The sequence below is a fragment of the Onychostruthus taczanowskii genome, unplaced genomic scaffold (genome assembly GCF_017590055.1).
Source record: "Onychostruthus taczanowskii isolate IOZ18803 unplaced genomic scaffold, ASM1759005v1 scaffold13, whole genome shotgun sequence".
NCBI lineage: Eukaryota > Metazoa > Chordata > Aves > Passeriformes > Passeridae > Onychostruthus > Onychostruthus taczanowskii.
The window spans coordinates 8260252-8274351 of record NW_024498462.1 but is presented as its reverse complement, the minus strand read 5'-3'; the positions used below and the strand labels follow the sequence as shown (position 1 = coordinate 8274351).

The 14100-nt window shown below is 47.4% G+C and overlaps 1 protein-coding gene across 1 annotated transcript in view; it reads left to right on the top strand.

Moving 5' to 3' along the window:
* Positions 1-203: 203 nt before the first annotated feature.
* Positions 204-14100, top strand: part of PLS3 (plastin 3) — a 50368-nt gene continuing 36471 nt past the window's right edge. The window contains exon 1 of the mRNA XM_041396358.1: positions 204-245. The gene's annotated coding sequence lies outside the window, so the exon portion shown is untranslated. The remainder of the gene's footprint in view (positions 246-14100) is intronic.

Here is a 14100-nt window from a genome sequence, read left to right as displayed (position 1 = left end):
GGATGGGTGCAGCAAGGGGGGATGAAGGCAGGGAACAGCGCGGGGTGAAGCCACGGCGGAGCAGCCCGACGGCGGCGGGGACGAGGACGGGGCGTACCCCGGCTGGAGCCTCAGCTCTGCCCTGCCCTGAGTGACTCCGCGGCCGCCCACTCGCAGCGCGGGGCACCGTGATGTGCGGGCGGGCGGCCCAATGGGGCCGGGGCGGCGGGGCCGGAGCGGCGGGACGGCTCGGAGCGGCACGGACGGTGAGTGCTCCCGGGGCTCCTCCGGCGCGCCTCCAACTCGGGCAAAGTTGCGGCGCTCGCCCCGCCGCTGGACGTGCTCCATCCCGCGCGGAGCATCCCGGCGGCGGCGCCAGCGGGGGAGCACCGAGCGGCCCCGGCGGCTCCACCGGGCCCGGCCCGGCCCTGCCCTAGCCTGCCCTGGCTGCCGCTCGGCTCCGCTGCCGGCCAGGCGTGTCCCCGCGGGGTCCCGGGGCGGCGCGGGGCCGGAGCGCGGCGGTGCCGGCGGGACGGGTCCGCCGGGCGCGCTGCTGCCGCCGCTTCCCGCGCCCCGCGGCGATGAAAAGGCACTTGTCTGATTCATCCCCCTGCAAAACTTCACCCCCGGGCTCAGCCGGGGCGGGCCCGGCCCGGGGATGCGCTGCCCGCTGTGCTGGCGGGGCTCGGCTCCGCCGGGATGGAGCCCCGGCTGCGGCGGGCTCGGGGCTTTGTGCGGCTTGGTGGGAGCCGGGATGGAGCCCGGCTGCGGCAGGCTCGGGGCTTTGTGCGGCTTGGGGGGAGCCGGGATGGAGCCCGGCTGCGGCGGGCTCGGGGCTTTGTGCGGGTTGTGGAAGCAGAGCCCGGCCGAGGGGCGGGGAGGTGCCGCTTCCCGCTGTGGGTTCCCGCAGAGCGGCGCTGAAAAGGGGTTCGGTTTGTATTTTGCTTTTATCTTTTGTGCAGGGTGGTATTCCCAGAGAGTGTGAGGAAATGGGAACGACTTCTCATCTAATTGAAGCGGGGTGAAATAAAGTGAAGTCGTGGGACAGCTGTGTGGGTTTATTTTTATACATCTCTAATTTGGACTGGGAGAGGAAGTGTCACCCTACTCTTCCTAACAATGGCTTCTTGTTGGGAGCCTGGGAAGGGAAAGAGAAGAGCAGGGAATTTTTCAGGACTTAAAGTTTCAAACTTTCTTTTGCTGGGGCACCCTGACGCTGCATGAAAATATTGTAATGGATAACATCAAGTCCCAGTGCTCACAGAGGGAACAGCTCTGCAGGCATGACTGTGCTCCAGTAGTAAGTTTTCCTGAGTAGAAATAGTGGTAAAACATGTGCATGGGAACCTCCAGTTAAAGCTTCCTTGGGACAGGCTGCATGTGCCTGCTCTGTAAGAGCATCCGTACCTTCAAGCGGGGCATCACTTGGACTCACTGATTTCTTAGGAGAGCTGCTGGTATAGATCTGAGCAAAATGCTATTGAATCAGCCTTTGAGGTTGTTATTGCTGTTACACAATTCCAGTGGAATGTGAGAGCTGGGCTTCCTGTTTTTGGTCAATCTGTAGAAGCGACTTATAAAAGATAATAGATATCTCAAGTAAATTGCTTTTGCATGACAACTTGGAGCCATTGTTCAGCCAGTAGCACTTGTGACTTCTCCCGTGAGCCTGGTAACCTGAGAAGCAAAACTCCTTAATGCTGGGGGACTTGGTCAGAGTAACTTTAAAGACAACAGCTGGAACCTGGATATAAAGAGGGAATAGTTACCGAGATCAGCATGTGCTAGTGCTGTGCATAATGATGTATAGAAATTCAATCTGTTTTGAAAAGAAATCTTGTGCAAAGAGGAGCTGCTGGTAGTTTGTGAGTGGAGAGCAGTGATTCAGGGGGATTAGTGGACACAAGGCAAGTCCCCTGGGTGCAATATTCTGCAGCTGATTCTGCCGTGGGGATGTTTGATGGCCTTACGTGGAGTGTGTGCACACACAGAGACTTAAAATTCCAGATCTGCTTGCATCTAAATAACTCTTTAAAAAAGAGAAACTAATAAAATAATTTGTTAAATGAAGCCTTTTGCAAAGGCTGTTGTTGTCATAGCCTGTTAATCTTGCCAACGGTTTAACAATTTGAGGATGTTGCTTGGTTGTAACCAAGCTCCTTTGAAGGAATTTTTTGCTTGTGAAAGATGAATTACTCATTCTTTGTCTGAGCTAAGAGATCATAATGTGATTATTAAACTCAGTTATTCAGTGCTAGATATAAAGAATTGTGTTTAATCAGGGTCTTTGTTCTCTTATCAAAGTTAATCTGATGAAGTTTCCCCTCCTGTAAAATACGCAAACATCTCCCCAGATTAAGAATGCCCAAACTCCAAGAAACTTATTTACCAGTTTTGGCTAGATGAGATTCACAGTGGAGGGGCTCTGGGGACTGGTGACTTCATTAGGTATTTGGATAAATGCAGAGGAAGCCCTTCCCCTGGGGCTCCCTTGCTGACTCCTCTGCCCCGGGTTTCAGCTGTTGTGAGTTTAAGGTGGTGAGTGAAGGAATTGCAGTCCTCTTAAATGAGTTTGTGCTGAATCCACTCATGCGGGATCTTCTAGTAACTCTTTCCTGTGTTTACTTGGCTTTCTAGTGCAGTGACTCCAGTGGCTTTGGAGAATAGGAAATACAACAGCTCTGACTTTAGGGAACAGAGGAGAGCGCTGCTCACTGATCCATTGGAAGGGATGCTGGGACAGTTAATTCAGTAGCTGTGCTAAAGCAGCTGCTGGTGGTCTGAGTGATCTGTGTGCCTCGTGAACCACTTCATCTGCCCTTTTTGTGTGGTAAAACTGCAAGTGCTCCGCTTGGAGCTTCAGTATGGCAGTTGCATTTTTGGCAACATATACAGTGCCTTGGGAGAAGATAAATACTTTTCTTTTTTTCGTGATTGGCAGTGCGTTTAGGGAGGGTGTGCCCATCATAGATGCTGTAATGTGCTTCCTTATCTAAGTAATGATGTGATCAGTAGCTCACCAACACCTGAGGTTGTCTTGGTGGTGATGTTTTAAGTAGTGCTAATTTATTTGGTGACGCCTCCCAACGCACAGATAATGTTCTTGGTAATCTTATTTTACACAGCATTAAATAATAGGTGGAGAAACACAAAGGGACTGTGTTTTCAGCAGAGCCAAAGACCAAGTAAGGTCTGCTTTGTATCAGTACGAGGTATTTCTTGTTTGTGGTTGGGGTTTGTTTGTTTGTTTTTTTTTTTTTAAAGTTACAATGTTTTGCATCTCTTTGCTTCATAAAACTGAGAGATGTGGATTGGAATTCTCTGAGGACACTTGTCCCTTTTTAGATACAGGCTTGATTTTCTTGCATGTGAATTGCCTGTGGCAGAGGAGGTGATGGAAAAGCAGCGTCAAGCCTGCTGGTATTACTCCAGCACAGGTTTTGTACAGATCCATCAGCGCCCTGCAAAGCACAGTCCTGGCTCTCCCAGCGGTGTTCCCAAGGGCAGCTCTTGACCTGCCACGCTGGGAGGCAGTTTAACCCTGTGCAGGGATGTGGTGGTGCTTCTGATCCCAGAGAGTGGGAAAGGAAGGAGATGTCAGCTGCTACAGTGTTGCTGTGCGGTTCGCAGAGAGCTGGACAGGCGGAATTTATGTGGCTGCTACTTGGTTTTTGGCTGTGTACGGCCAAGTAGCACTAAGCAGCAAAAGAAACATGGTTTAAGTTGATGTTTTGTTCAGGCTTTGGCTATTGCTCTACCTCCACCTATATTAGAGCAGTAGTTCAGCATAAAAAACCCAGATTTTCATCTCTTCAGGCCAGCTGTTTAAACATGTGACTGACAAGCTATCAACCTGCCTGGTGCAAAACAGATATTAATTTTTAACTTTCTTTTAAGTTTCTTGTCAAAGTGGGAATAGCCACAATATTTTATGTTAATATTTATCAACCAACTAGTGGTCTTTGCATGCTCAGCAGTTTTTGGACTAAATACTACTGTGTATTTAGTGATCTGTGTATCTTTTTGGACATTGAGCTCATGTTGTAATTACCGTTGCTAATTATATCAAAAAAGCCAAACATGAATCCAGAAACCCTTACCAGCAGATGTGTGAAAGGTGGATATTGAATTTTAAAAGTTTACCAAATAGCCTTAATGCAAAGCAAAACATTCCTGAATGTGAATGGTTTTTTTTCCAACATGTTGCAAAACTGAGACCAGCTCTTGTAATGAGGGTGATGCAAGGCTGAATTAAACCTTGAATTAATTTGTTGGGTTACTGTAACAAATGTCACAACATCACCTATCCCTGGCCCCCAAGCCCCTTGATAGGCCTCTGTTGACATCTTTGCACGCACATTCCTGTTGGCACTTTGGGAATTGGATTATTGCACAAGCAGCAGTGGTTGTGTTTGTGGTGGATAATGTCTTGGCAGAGCTCTGCCCGCAGCACTGCTGGTCAGGGAGGGAGGGCATGAAAGGACTGTGACCCTGTGACCATCCCAGAGAGTTGCTCAGACTCCTGTGCAGAATCAGCTGCCCCTGCTTGCACCATTTGCACTCTTTTCTAACCAGAGGTTCCTGCTGCTCTTGCTGCTGGTGGGTGAGTAGGTGGGAAGTGTGAAAACTGAAGGCAGTTGTGTGGTGGTCCAGCATCTGGGCCTTGGGTGCTGTGGCTGGCAGAAATGATGCTCAGGAGACATCCTGGAGGTCCCCTGGGCAGCAGCTGCTCAGCTGGCAGTGACTGGGCTGCTGTAATCACTTTGAGCTGTGTGACTGACTGCTGGTCAGGAATGAACTACTGTTGTGTCCCCTGCTCTGTATACAGGGGTTTGGGTGTGCCTGTGGGTGTACCGTCTCTCTTGGGTTTATTGAGTTAAAAATAGGTATCTTCAGTGTGCAAGGAGTAAGGATGAGGTGGGTGAAGGAGCATTAGTTGAGCTTCAGTCTTAGCAGCTGCCTACTTTGTGCTCTTCAATGCTGAAGTTGTAGGTGATGGGTCAAGCCTGTCCTGTCCTTGCTAGAGTTTCCTGCCTTGGATATCCTTCCTGCTTCTAGGTCAAGTTTCTCTGAAGGGGAAACTTGGATAGCCCCATGTGTTGTGAGATCCACTTGGAGCACTGCAGAATGCTCCATGAAGAGTCTTGGTTTGTGCAAATATTTCCCAAGTGGAGGGCTGAAGGTGTAGGTTTCCTCTGCTTTAGCTGGGTGGCATTGCCACGCTGTGCCATCAGCATGGGGACAGGGGATCCTGGCTGTCAGAAAGCCTCCTTCCTCATCTCACTGTGCTGCAGCCCCAGTCCAGCCCAGCTCCACTGGCACCCCTGGGCTGGGTGTGCTGTGACACTGGGGACATGCTGCCTAGGGAGGGTGATGGAGGCCCACTCTTTTAACTGTTGATTGAAGAGATTATTTGATTATAGCCAAAAAAGATGGGACTTATGTGTTTGTGGCTGCAGAGCCCAGTTGGGGCAGCAGGCACTGTGTTTGGGATTTCAGGTGTTTGGTGTGTTCTTGTGAGATCTTGCCAGCCATGTAAGGAGCAACCTGTACCAGCTAAACAAGAATATGTGGTTAATTGATGGAGCTGAAGACAGAAGTCCCACCTAATAAGCCTGGAGAGTGGGGTGGGAGGAGAAGACATGCATATCTGTGCCCTGCTAGTGCCACACTGTTTGATTTGGAGATGATAGAGCTTTTCCTTGAGGTGGGCACATCTGACATCAGTGCTGACCACGACTGACATCAGTGCTGACCAGCAGCTGCCCTGTCATCAGGACTGTTTGCTTGGCTGCTCTGCCTTCTCCCAGCAGAGCTGTTCCCATCAGGGGTGTGGACTTCTTTGGGCAGGGTGCTGAGGCGTGGTGGAGTGCTGACCACGACTGACATCAGTGCTGACCAGCAGCTGCCCTGTCATCAGGACTGTTTGCTTGGCTGCTCTGCCTTCTCCCAGCAGAGCTGTTCCCATCAGGGGTGTGGACTTCCTTGGGCAGGGTGCTGAGGCGTGGTGACCAGCCAGTCCACTCAGTTACTGTGGTATCCACTGGTCTCCTGGGAATCTAAAATCTGTTGGCTTTTTTTGGTAATAGATTAAAAATGCCAAGGACGATAAGCAAGTCCTGTCTGGCCTGCTTGGAAGAATTATATAATGTGTGCTCCTCTGGCAGCTAGGGTTTCCTGTCTGGGTTTGTGGGTTCATGCCTGGGCTACTTAAAGCTGGTTTTGCACTGGCTTTGTGAGTGGCATGATGATGAAAAGGGGGCTTCCATGCCCTCAGGAGAGCTGCTGTCAGCAGAGATGGAGCTATCCAGTCATTCTTTCCCTTTTGTTTGTTTTGCCAGCTGATTCCTGTTAGTTTGTCTCTACCTTTCAGCATCTGGGCCACGAGAGTGACCACTGCCCATGAAATGCAGCATCCTTGGCCAGTGGGCTGCTTGCTTTGGGTCCCCTTCCTTGTGTCCTCTGTGCTGGCAGCACTCTCCAACACCCTGTGCTGCTGGGCAGTGTGCACATCCCTGAGGGAAAATTGACTCCTGCAACATCCAGGCTCCCCATGGGCTGTGGTGGCCTGTGCACTAGTAACATTTGGGAGTTAGTATGGAAGGAATAAAATCGTGATTGATTTGACATGTGTCTGAGGATGTGGGGAGCAGGATGACTGTCTGAAATGGGAAGCTCTGGTTAGGACTGCTGCAGATTGCTCATGTCAATCCATATGGACCATATGCTTCTAACCAGTCTCCTTGTCTCATTTCCTTCTCTGAAATGCTTACAGCTGTTTTTCCTGCCGCTTCAGTAGGTTTTTTGTTCCTGTAAAAAGAGTGACAGCTCACAGATGCTGCTGGGAGTCCCCACTGAATAGCTGGAAGAGAGACTATTACTGTGATCTTCAAGAGAAGATAAAGTGTAGTGTCTCTGCGGGAGGCCTAATTACTGATGTTTTAAGTAAGCGTTTTTGTTTTTTCTTTTTGAAGTTGACAATAGGCTTAACTGTCTCATTCACTGCTTCCTGATCACATACTGCCCTTAGTGCTGTCCATGAGAGAGGAGGTAGTTGATGAGGTTACTTATGTGTAGAACAAGGAATGATGAAGTGAAGTTGTCAGTAATCATGTGTTGAGGTGTTCAACATCCAGTTTTGCTGCTATACTTATAATGCTTGGTTTAAACTTCACAATGTTTCTTAGATGTTGGCTTTTTTCCTAAAGAAGTCTGTGGCCAAAGTGATAGCAGTGCTTGAGGTTCATCATTGTTGGTCCTCCACTTAGCCCTGTGTAGATCTCTTTGTCCTGCCCTTTCTGCATTCTGCCAAGAGAATTAATTGGTGACTTCTGTAGTTGGTTTAATGATCCAGCCCTGGTCAGGTGAAGAAGGAGGTCTAGAGATGCTGATGCCTAGGCAAGCGTTTCACAGTTTGTGGCTGGGTGCTAAAGGGACACCTGAAGACTGAGAGAGACTGTCTGTATCTGCTTTTAGACAAATGACCTGTGCACTGCAAGGGATGTGGGGCTAATGTGGCAAAGTACGTGGCTGTGTTGAGTTGGCCTGAATGCCAAGTTAAGACAGGGTCTATAGCAAATAAAACCTAGTGGGATGTTATGTCTGAAGTTTAGGTGCTGAGAGTACAAAAAAATCTCTGCTATTAGTGGGTTGGTTGCCTGGTGGCCATAAGCCCTAAATAAGCAAAACCTGCCAGATTCCAATCCTCTGCTTTGCCTTTTTTGCAGTCCCAACTGCACAAAACAGTGAGATGTCCCTACAGCTGTTGTACTGGTGTCTGAGATAGGAAACCCTGTAGGGGATCCTGGTGGTATGGCTACAGCTGGTGGCTGTTTTCCTGCCTTGTCCTCCCAAGGGTCTCACTGCTGTGGAAGGAGCCATGGATTGGCTTTTCCTCCTGTAAAAAATATACTGGGGCTGTACTCTCCTCAGCCCATGTTATAAATTATAAACTACTGTGGGAAATGGAAAATAGAGTAATTCTGATTTGTGTTCTTTTAGAGCCCTGTTCTTGAGACCAAAATACACAGGATAAGTCTGGCCCTTTCCCTCTATTCACTTTTCATAGCCTCCTTTGTTTTTAATTTATATATCTTTTTATTCTAAATTCCTCCCATCCCCAAAATAGAACACACATCAGCCTGCAGGCAAAGATTGCCAGGCATTGGTCTTGTGGATTATAGTGGCTTTTTGGCCTGGTTGGAGACTGAGCCCCACCCTATGTAGGCTTGGATTAAAAATAGTCTTCCTTTTCATCAGGCTGAAAACTGTACACAACACATCTATGTCTTGGTTTCTGGGGTACTGGCAGCCACAGGAAGCCCTTCAGCTATAAAATACCTCAGAAAATCTGTTTGCTGCTAATTAATGTAGAAGTGCTAAGGTGACCAGTGTTGGAAAGGTGTAGAGCCAGATGTCTGACTGCCAGCCACGTAGTTATCATAGATGTTGATCAAAGTTTAGCTGTGCTTCTTGAAGGACCTGAAACAATTGAAAACTCTAGTCCACAGCCTCTGCATTAGGCTGCCACTTTAGGAATGTCTCAGCTCAGGTGCTGCAGGGATGTCCAGTGGCCAGGAGCCTGCCCCACAGCCTCCAGCTCACTCCTGTCTGTTCAGACCTGAGCTGCACACTCCTCCCTCTTTGTACAAAACAGAAAAAACATTGAGTGCAAGAGGCTGACCAGTATCTGGTGTGGTGATCTCATTCCCCCACTGCCTTTTGGCAAAGCCAGGCCTCCAACCCCAGCTTCTTAGGCAAGTCTGGGTGGCTGGCCATGGGACAGCAGAGGGAAGATCTGAATGTCTCCTTGCCCTGGGCATCTGTCTCTGCCTCATGAACCTCGAGTGTTGGCTTCTTGTGCTGTTTCATTTGTGTTCCACTGTCCTTGGCCGTGCTTGGTGGGGCAGTGAGTCCTTTTCCAGGGTGGTAGGAAAAGGCAGGCTCTGGGCTGCTCCATGAGGAAAGGCAGGATGCAGCTGACCCAGGATCTGGAAGCAGGCGGTGCTGCCTGGCAATTCCTCCAGCTCAGACACAGCCTTTATGGTTGTTTAGGGCAGGGCTGGGAATAAATGGGCAGGGGAGTGTGATGGGAGGAGGGCAGGGAGACTCTGCCCAGTGCCCGTTCCGTGGCTGTTAATGACTGGCATGCTCTGTGCGCCTGGTTTACGTGACCTTGGTGATCAAAGGTCTCTCTGTAATCAGAGAAAATGCTGCCTTCTCTTCAGTTTTTGTAGACTCTGACTTGGCCTGTTCTGTTTCTGGTAATTCCATTCTAGAGTAGACTGTAAAAAAAAACTTTAAAATGTGAAATATTGTATTGTCTCATAAAATCTTTGTAAACAGTCATGAAACTGTCTGTAGAAGGACACTAGAAGGATTTTATTTCTCCCAAAGCCTAGGGATGAGCTTTCAGCCTTTGTCTAGCTCAGTTGCATGCTTTTTACTTTGAGAGTCAAGGGGCTATTTATTCATATCTCAAATTCTTAAAGTGGAAAAACTGAGTCCTTCTGTTAGGTCTTTACAAAAAATTTTTTTCTTTTTTTTTTTTTTTTTTTTTGTTTGCTAGAGGAAACCGATTTTTTAATTGAAAATATGCTAGCTAGGCTGTTTTAAAAAAAATGCATAAATACAGGAACTTACACAAGGCAAAGTGAGTTGCTGCCCACTGCAGGGTCAGGTCAAAACAAGGAAAAACCTGCAAAACACCAACTTGGGGAAAAGCATAAAGAAGATCTGATAATCTGGTAGATGAGACACGCTGAGTAACATCAGAAATGCTGCTGGCTTCTATCAGTGTTTGCCATACCAGCTGCAGGAGGGGGCTGTGGCTCAGATGCTGTGGGTAATCCTGCCCCTGGCCTATGTCCTGCAAGTTTTGTGCTTCTGCTGGAGTTCTGTGTGCTAGAACTGCTTCTCCTGCCTTGTGCCCAAATGATGGGGAGACTGTCTTGCTAGGGGGAAAACAGAAATAATTGATTGCAGGGTTCTGGGGACATCCTCTTGGATTGCTGCTGAAATGGTTGTCTTTTTGAGGTGGTGGGAAAGGAAGCTATAGAAAAATCCCCTTTATTTTATCTTGCTTTTTTTCCCCTGAAGGTTGACATATGAAAAGTATTTCTATACTAGAAAGCAAATAGGAAGGCATGTGATTTTGCATTATATCTGTGTGGCTTATTTTTTGCCAATATATTAGTGATTAAATTAGGGGCTCTCCAGAGCTGAATGTACTAGATGTTTGAAATTGGATAAAAGAAGTTTGTATCCTGTCTGGATTAGATGGAAGGTGATGTGCAGTGGGTTGTTCCTGAAACAAGTTTGCACAGTCACCTGTGTGCCATTTTAATGTTCTTCCTTGCCTGTTGTGTTACCTGAAAACCGTAGCTGAAGTCTTTTTTTTTCCTATGTGCTCATTCCCTCAAAGTCCCTTTTTTGATCAGATTTGTGGTTTTTTGATGTTTGTATGGATCCAGATTTGCCTCAGTGATGGTGCATGTGGTACTGTCCCAGCCCTGGTAGCAGAAGCCCATTTACCAGGACTTCTGCTCCATGGATTCTGCTCAAAATAAGAGGGAAGGGGAGTTGCTGCCCTGCCTCTTCCACTCTCTCTTATGTACTGCAAGGTAGCAGTGTGTCTTGCTCTACTTTCACAAACAGTAGGACTGAACTTGTTGCCTTTGACTCTGCCCTGCTGGGAAGGTCAGGAACTGGAGGAGGTCCCATGGGTTTTCAGAGTCTCTGTCCCTGTTTTCATGGAAGATCTTGGTGCAGATGAAACTGCTGGGCAAGCACCAAAGTTCTCAGTCTGTCCAGTGCAGCACTAACCAAGTGGAAACTTGAATTCAAGCTACCCATCCCTGTAATTGGCATTCATATTTTGTGAAGCATTGCTCCAGCTGGGTCTGAAAGATCATAAATTCTGGCTCCTTGTTTGTGCTGCCATCGCAGTCTTGTGCTCCTTCCTGCTAATCAGCCAGGAAGGGTTTGTGGAGTGTTGTTTGGGTTTGGAACAGGGCTGTGGTGTTGAGATTCCAGGATGCTGAGTCTTGTCCCAGGGACTGGCTTGGATGCTCTCCTGCCTTGGAGCCTCTGCAGAGAGATGTTAGTGAGCAGGCTGATATTCCAGCCCATCCCTGTTTTCCTTGGGCTGAACCAGTGTTTGCTTTCTGCTATAACTGTTGAGCAGCTGCAGTGCTGTGGTGATATATACACATATATATTGTGCTATAAATCCTGTAGTTAAACATTTCCTTGACCCAGCACAGAACAAGGTGCTTGTCTCCAGCTGGTTACAGAAATAAAGGAAGTGAGTTCCAAAACAATATTGCAATTAAGCTGTTTTTTCCTGAATTTTGCACAAAATGTTTTGCCTCCAAGAATGGATTGTGAGGACTTTATTTTAGGGAATACATAGGGTGTTGTGGGTGTATATAAAGTTACCTTGTTGTGATTGGTATTGGGCAGGCATTCAGGAAGAAAGTTGGCCCTTGCTTTTAAGAACTGTTTCTGAGATAGCAACATTCTGAAGGTCAGTAGAGAACAAATGGAAATACATTTACAAAAGCATCCATATTTCTCAGTGCTCCTGGTAATAACAAGCAAGTTTCTGAATCCTCACTTAGATAGAATTCACCTTTCCATATGGAGAGAGGGGAAACCAGGCCTTCTGAGGACTGAAAATACTTTGAATAAGCAGCCTTAATGTCTGACCTAAACTTTAGCCTGTTCCTTTCTGCACTGTTTGGCTGAGGCTGGGACTGAGCTTTCCTTGGGGAAATGGATGGGAGGTTCCTGTGCAATCCTGCTCCTGCCCTTCTTTTGCCCACCCCTTTGTAACGTTCTCGTTGATCTGATTTCCAGCTGGGCTCTTGCCACTGTATTATATAAACCAAATGCTCAAGCAAAGGCAGCATAGTCAGACTTCTTGCTGAAAACTTGAAAAATTGACATTGCTTCTGCCCAGCTAAGAAGCTCCCAGAAGTTACTGTAGCTGTGCTGGACGGATGGTGATGGCAGTGCCCAGCCTACATTAGTTAGATCCATCACTAATGGCAACTACTGTTATTCCTCCCTCCCCTTCCTTCCCTTTCTCTAAGTAGTATATACACTTTTTCTGGGTTATATAGGGTTGTTTTAGTTGATCCCTTTGCTCCCTGTGTTCTGAAGGTCTGTATAAAGAGTTTTGAAAGGCATGAAATGGAGTAAGATTCTGCCCTGCACAGTCCTTGAAACCTGCTGTTATGCAAGAGCCTTTACAGCCAGTACCAGTCAATGATTCACTTCAGCAATTGGTTCAGCTCTGTGCATTGGTTTGATATCACCTTGGCACACAGCAAGGCATTGCACTTTCTTTAGTGCATTGCCCTTTCACGTGTAACACTCACAGCTGATATTCTTGCTCAGCATTTGGACCTCTTTGGTGTAATCCATGTTGGACCTTGTGGTGTCGTTGCTCCCAGCTATAGATCTGCCTCTTCTGCCTGAGCTCCAAAGTTGCTTCATGCCTTCTATCAAATACCATGCCTTGTTTGGCTTTATGTAGATATGTAGATATCCATATCTAGGATATGTAGATGTTTGGTTTTTGGCTTTGTTTTGTTAACTTCTAGGACGAGGGTTTCTTTAATACTAATCAATGAAGCATTAAACTCAACAGCAACAACAGACTAGAGAATATAAAAAATCTGCTGTCAAAGCAAAGACTGGCTTCACAGCACAGAGACCAGTCTGCTACTAGTAGCTGTTTTTTATGATCTGGAAAATGTGAGATGGCTGCCTAATTAACAGTGTAATGAGCTGTGTGGTGAGGATTGTGCTTGAGGGACCTGAAGGCTATGGGTGACAACTTAGAGTGTGTGTGTGAGTGGTAATCCAGCTCTACCCCACCTTTCTGCATATTTGAAAAGAGTGCAGTAGTTGTGGGAGCCCCTGGAGTTACCCTGTCCAGCGGGTCCATCCTACAGGAGACTTTCTGCTGGGGTCTGAGATAAACAGAGCAGTTGGAGGGGAGCCAACAAGTGCATGAGCTAAATACCAGAGAAAGCTTCCATGTCCCTTGAGATGAGATTTTGGACTATTTCAACACAGATGAAACTGTAGGCCCCCTTGCACAATGTGGTGAGCCACGTGCCCTTGGCAGGATGTCCAGATGAGATACCAGTCCCTGCCTGGGCTGGCTGTGTGTGCTGCTGCCCAGGCTGCTCAGTACCTGAAACCTTTCTGATAGTGGCAGCTCCCTGCAGATGTTGATGGGTTGTGTGGGACTGAGGAGCCACCCAGTGGCAATCTCCCACAGCCTGCCCCTGGCCAGGGGTGGCTGCAGCAGACTGGTCTGCACAGTGGTCAGCAGCTGGCCAAACGTCCATTTGGTGGCTGGAGGAGGCTGTGACTGCGGAGGTGTAATCTCTTCTTGCATATAGGTGGAAGGTATTAAGCGCTTCCTGACCTCTGGTTCTGCATAATTGCCAGCCTTGCTACAGTCCACGGATCTATTTTTCAAACCACATCTTTTTAACTGTTGTAGTTTTATTTTGAAGATGACACCTATTTTATTAGTAATCTAATAGGGTGCTCCTATAGCCAAGTCCCTGCTGGTGTTTGGCATTAGAGAGAGCTCTTTTTTTCGGTTGACTTTTTTTAAAGTCGAAATAAGGTGCAGTGCTTGGCTTTGGTAGCAGTATTTGTTTTAGTATTTAGAAAGTGAATCTTCTCAGGGGCAAAATCTGGCTCAAGTAGCTGAAAACTTTGCAGAGGTGTTGGCTGCTGCTTAGGCTGAAGAGTATTTATTACTGATAGAAAGTTTAAAGGCTTATGACAGACTTGTATGAAAATATGAACCTCTTCTAAACAAATCTGTACTCCTGTAATTTGCATTGTGCAACCATTTGCATTACGACTGGCTTTTAAAGCTTTTTTTAAAGCTTTCTTTAGTGTATGTTAAAAGACCTTAGTTCAATGATCTGCATTCCTATTAAATGGCAGCTCTTCCATATTAATACATTCCATGAGGATGCAGTCCACATGGATGCTGTATACATCTCAATTGTAGATGTGTCTAGATTGAGTGCTGCTAAAAATGGATCAGAAACCATCAGAATGGTTTCCCTGTTCAGAAATACTCTG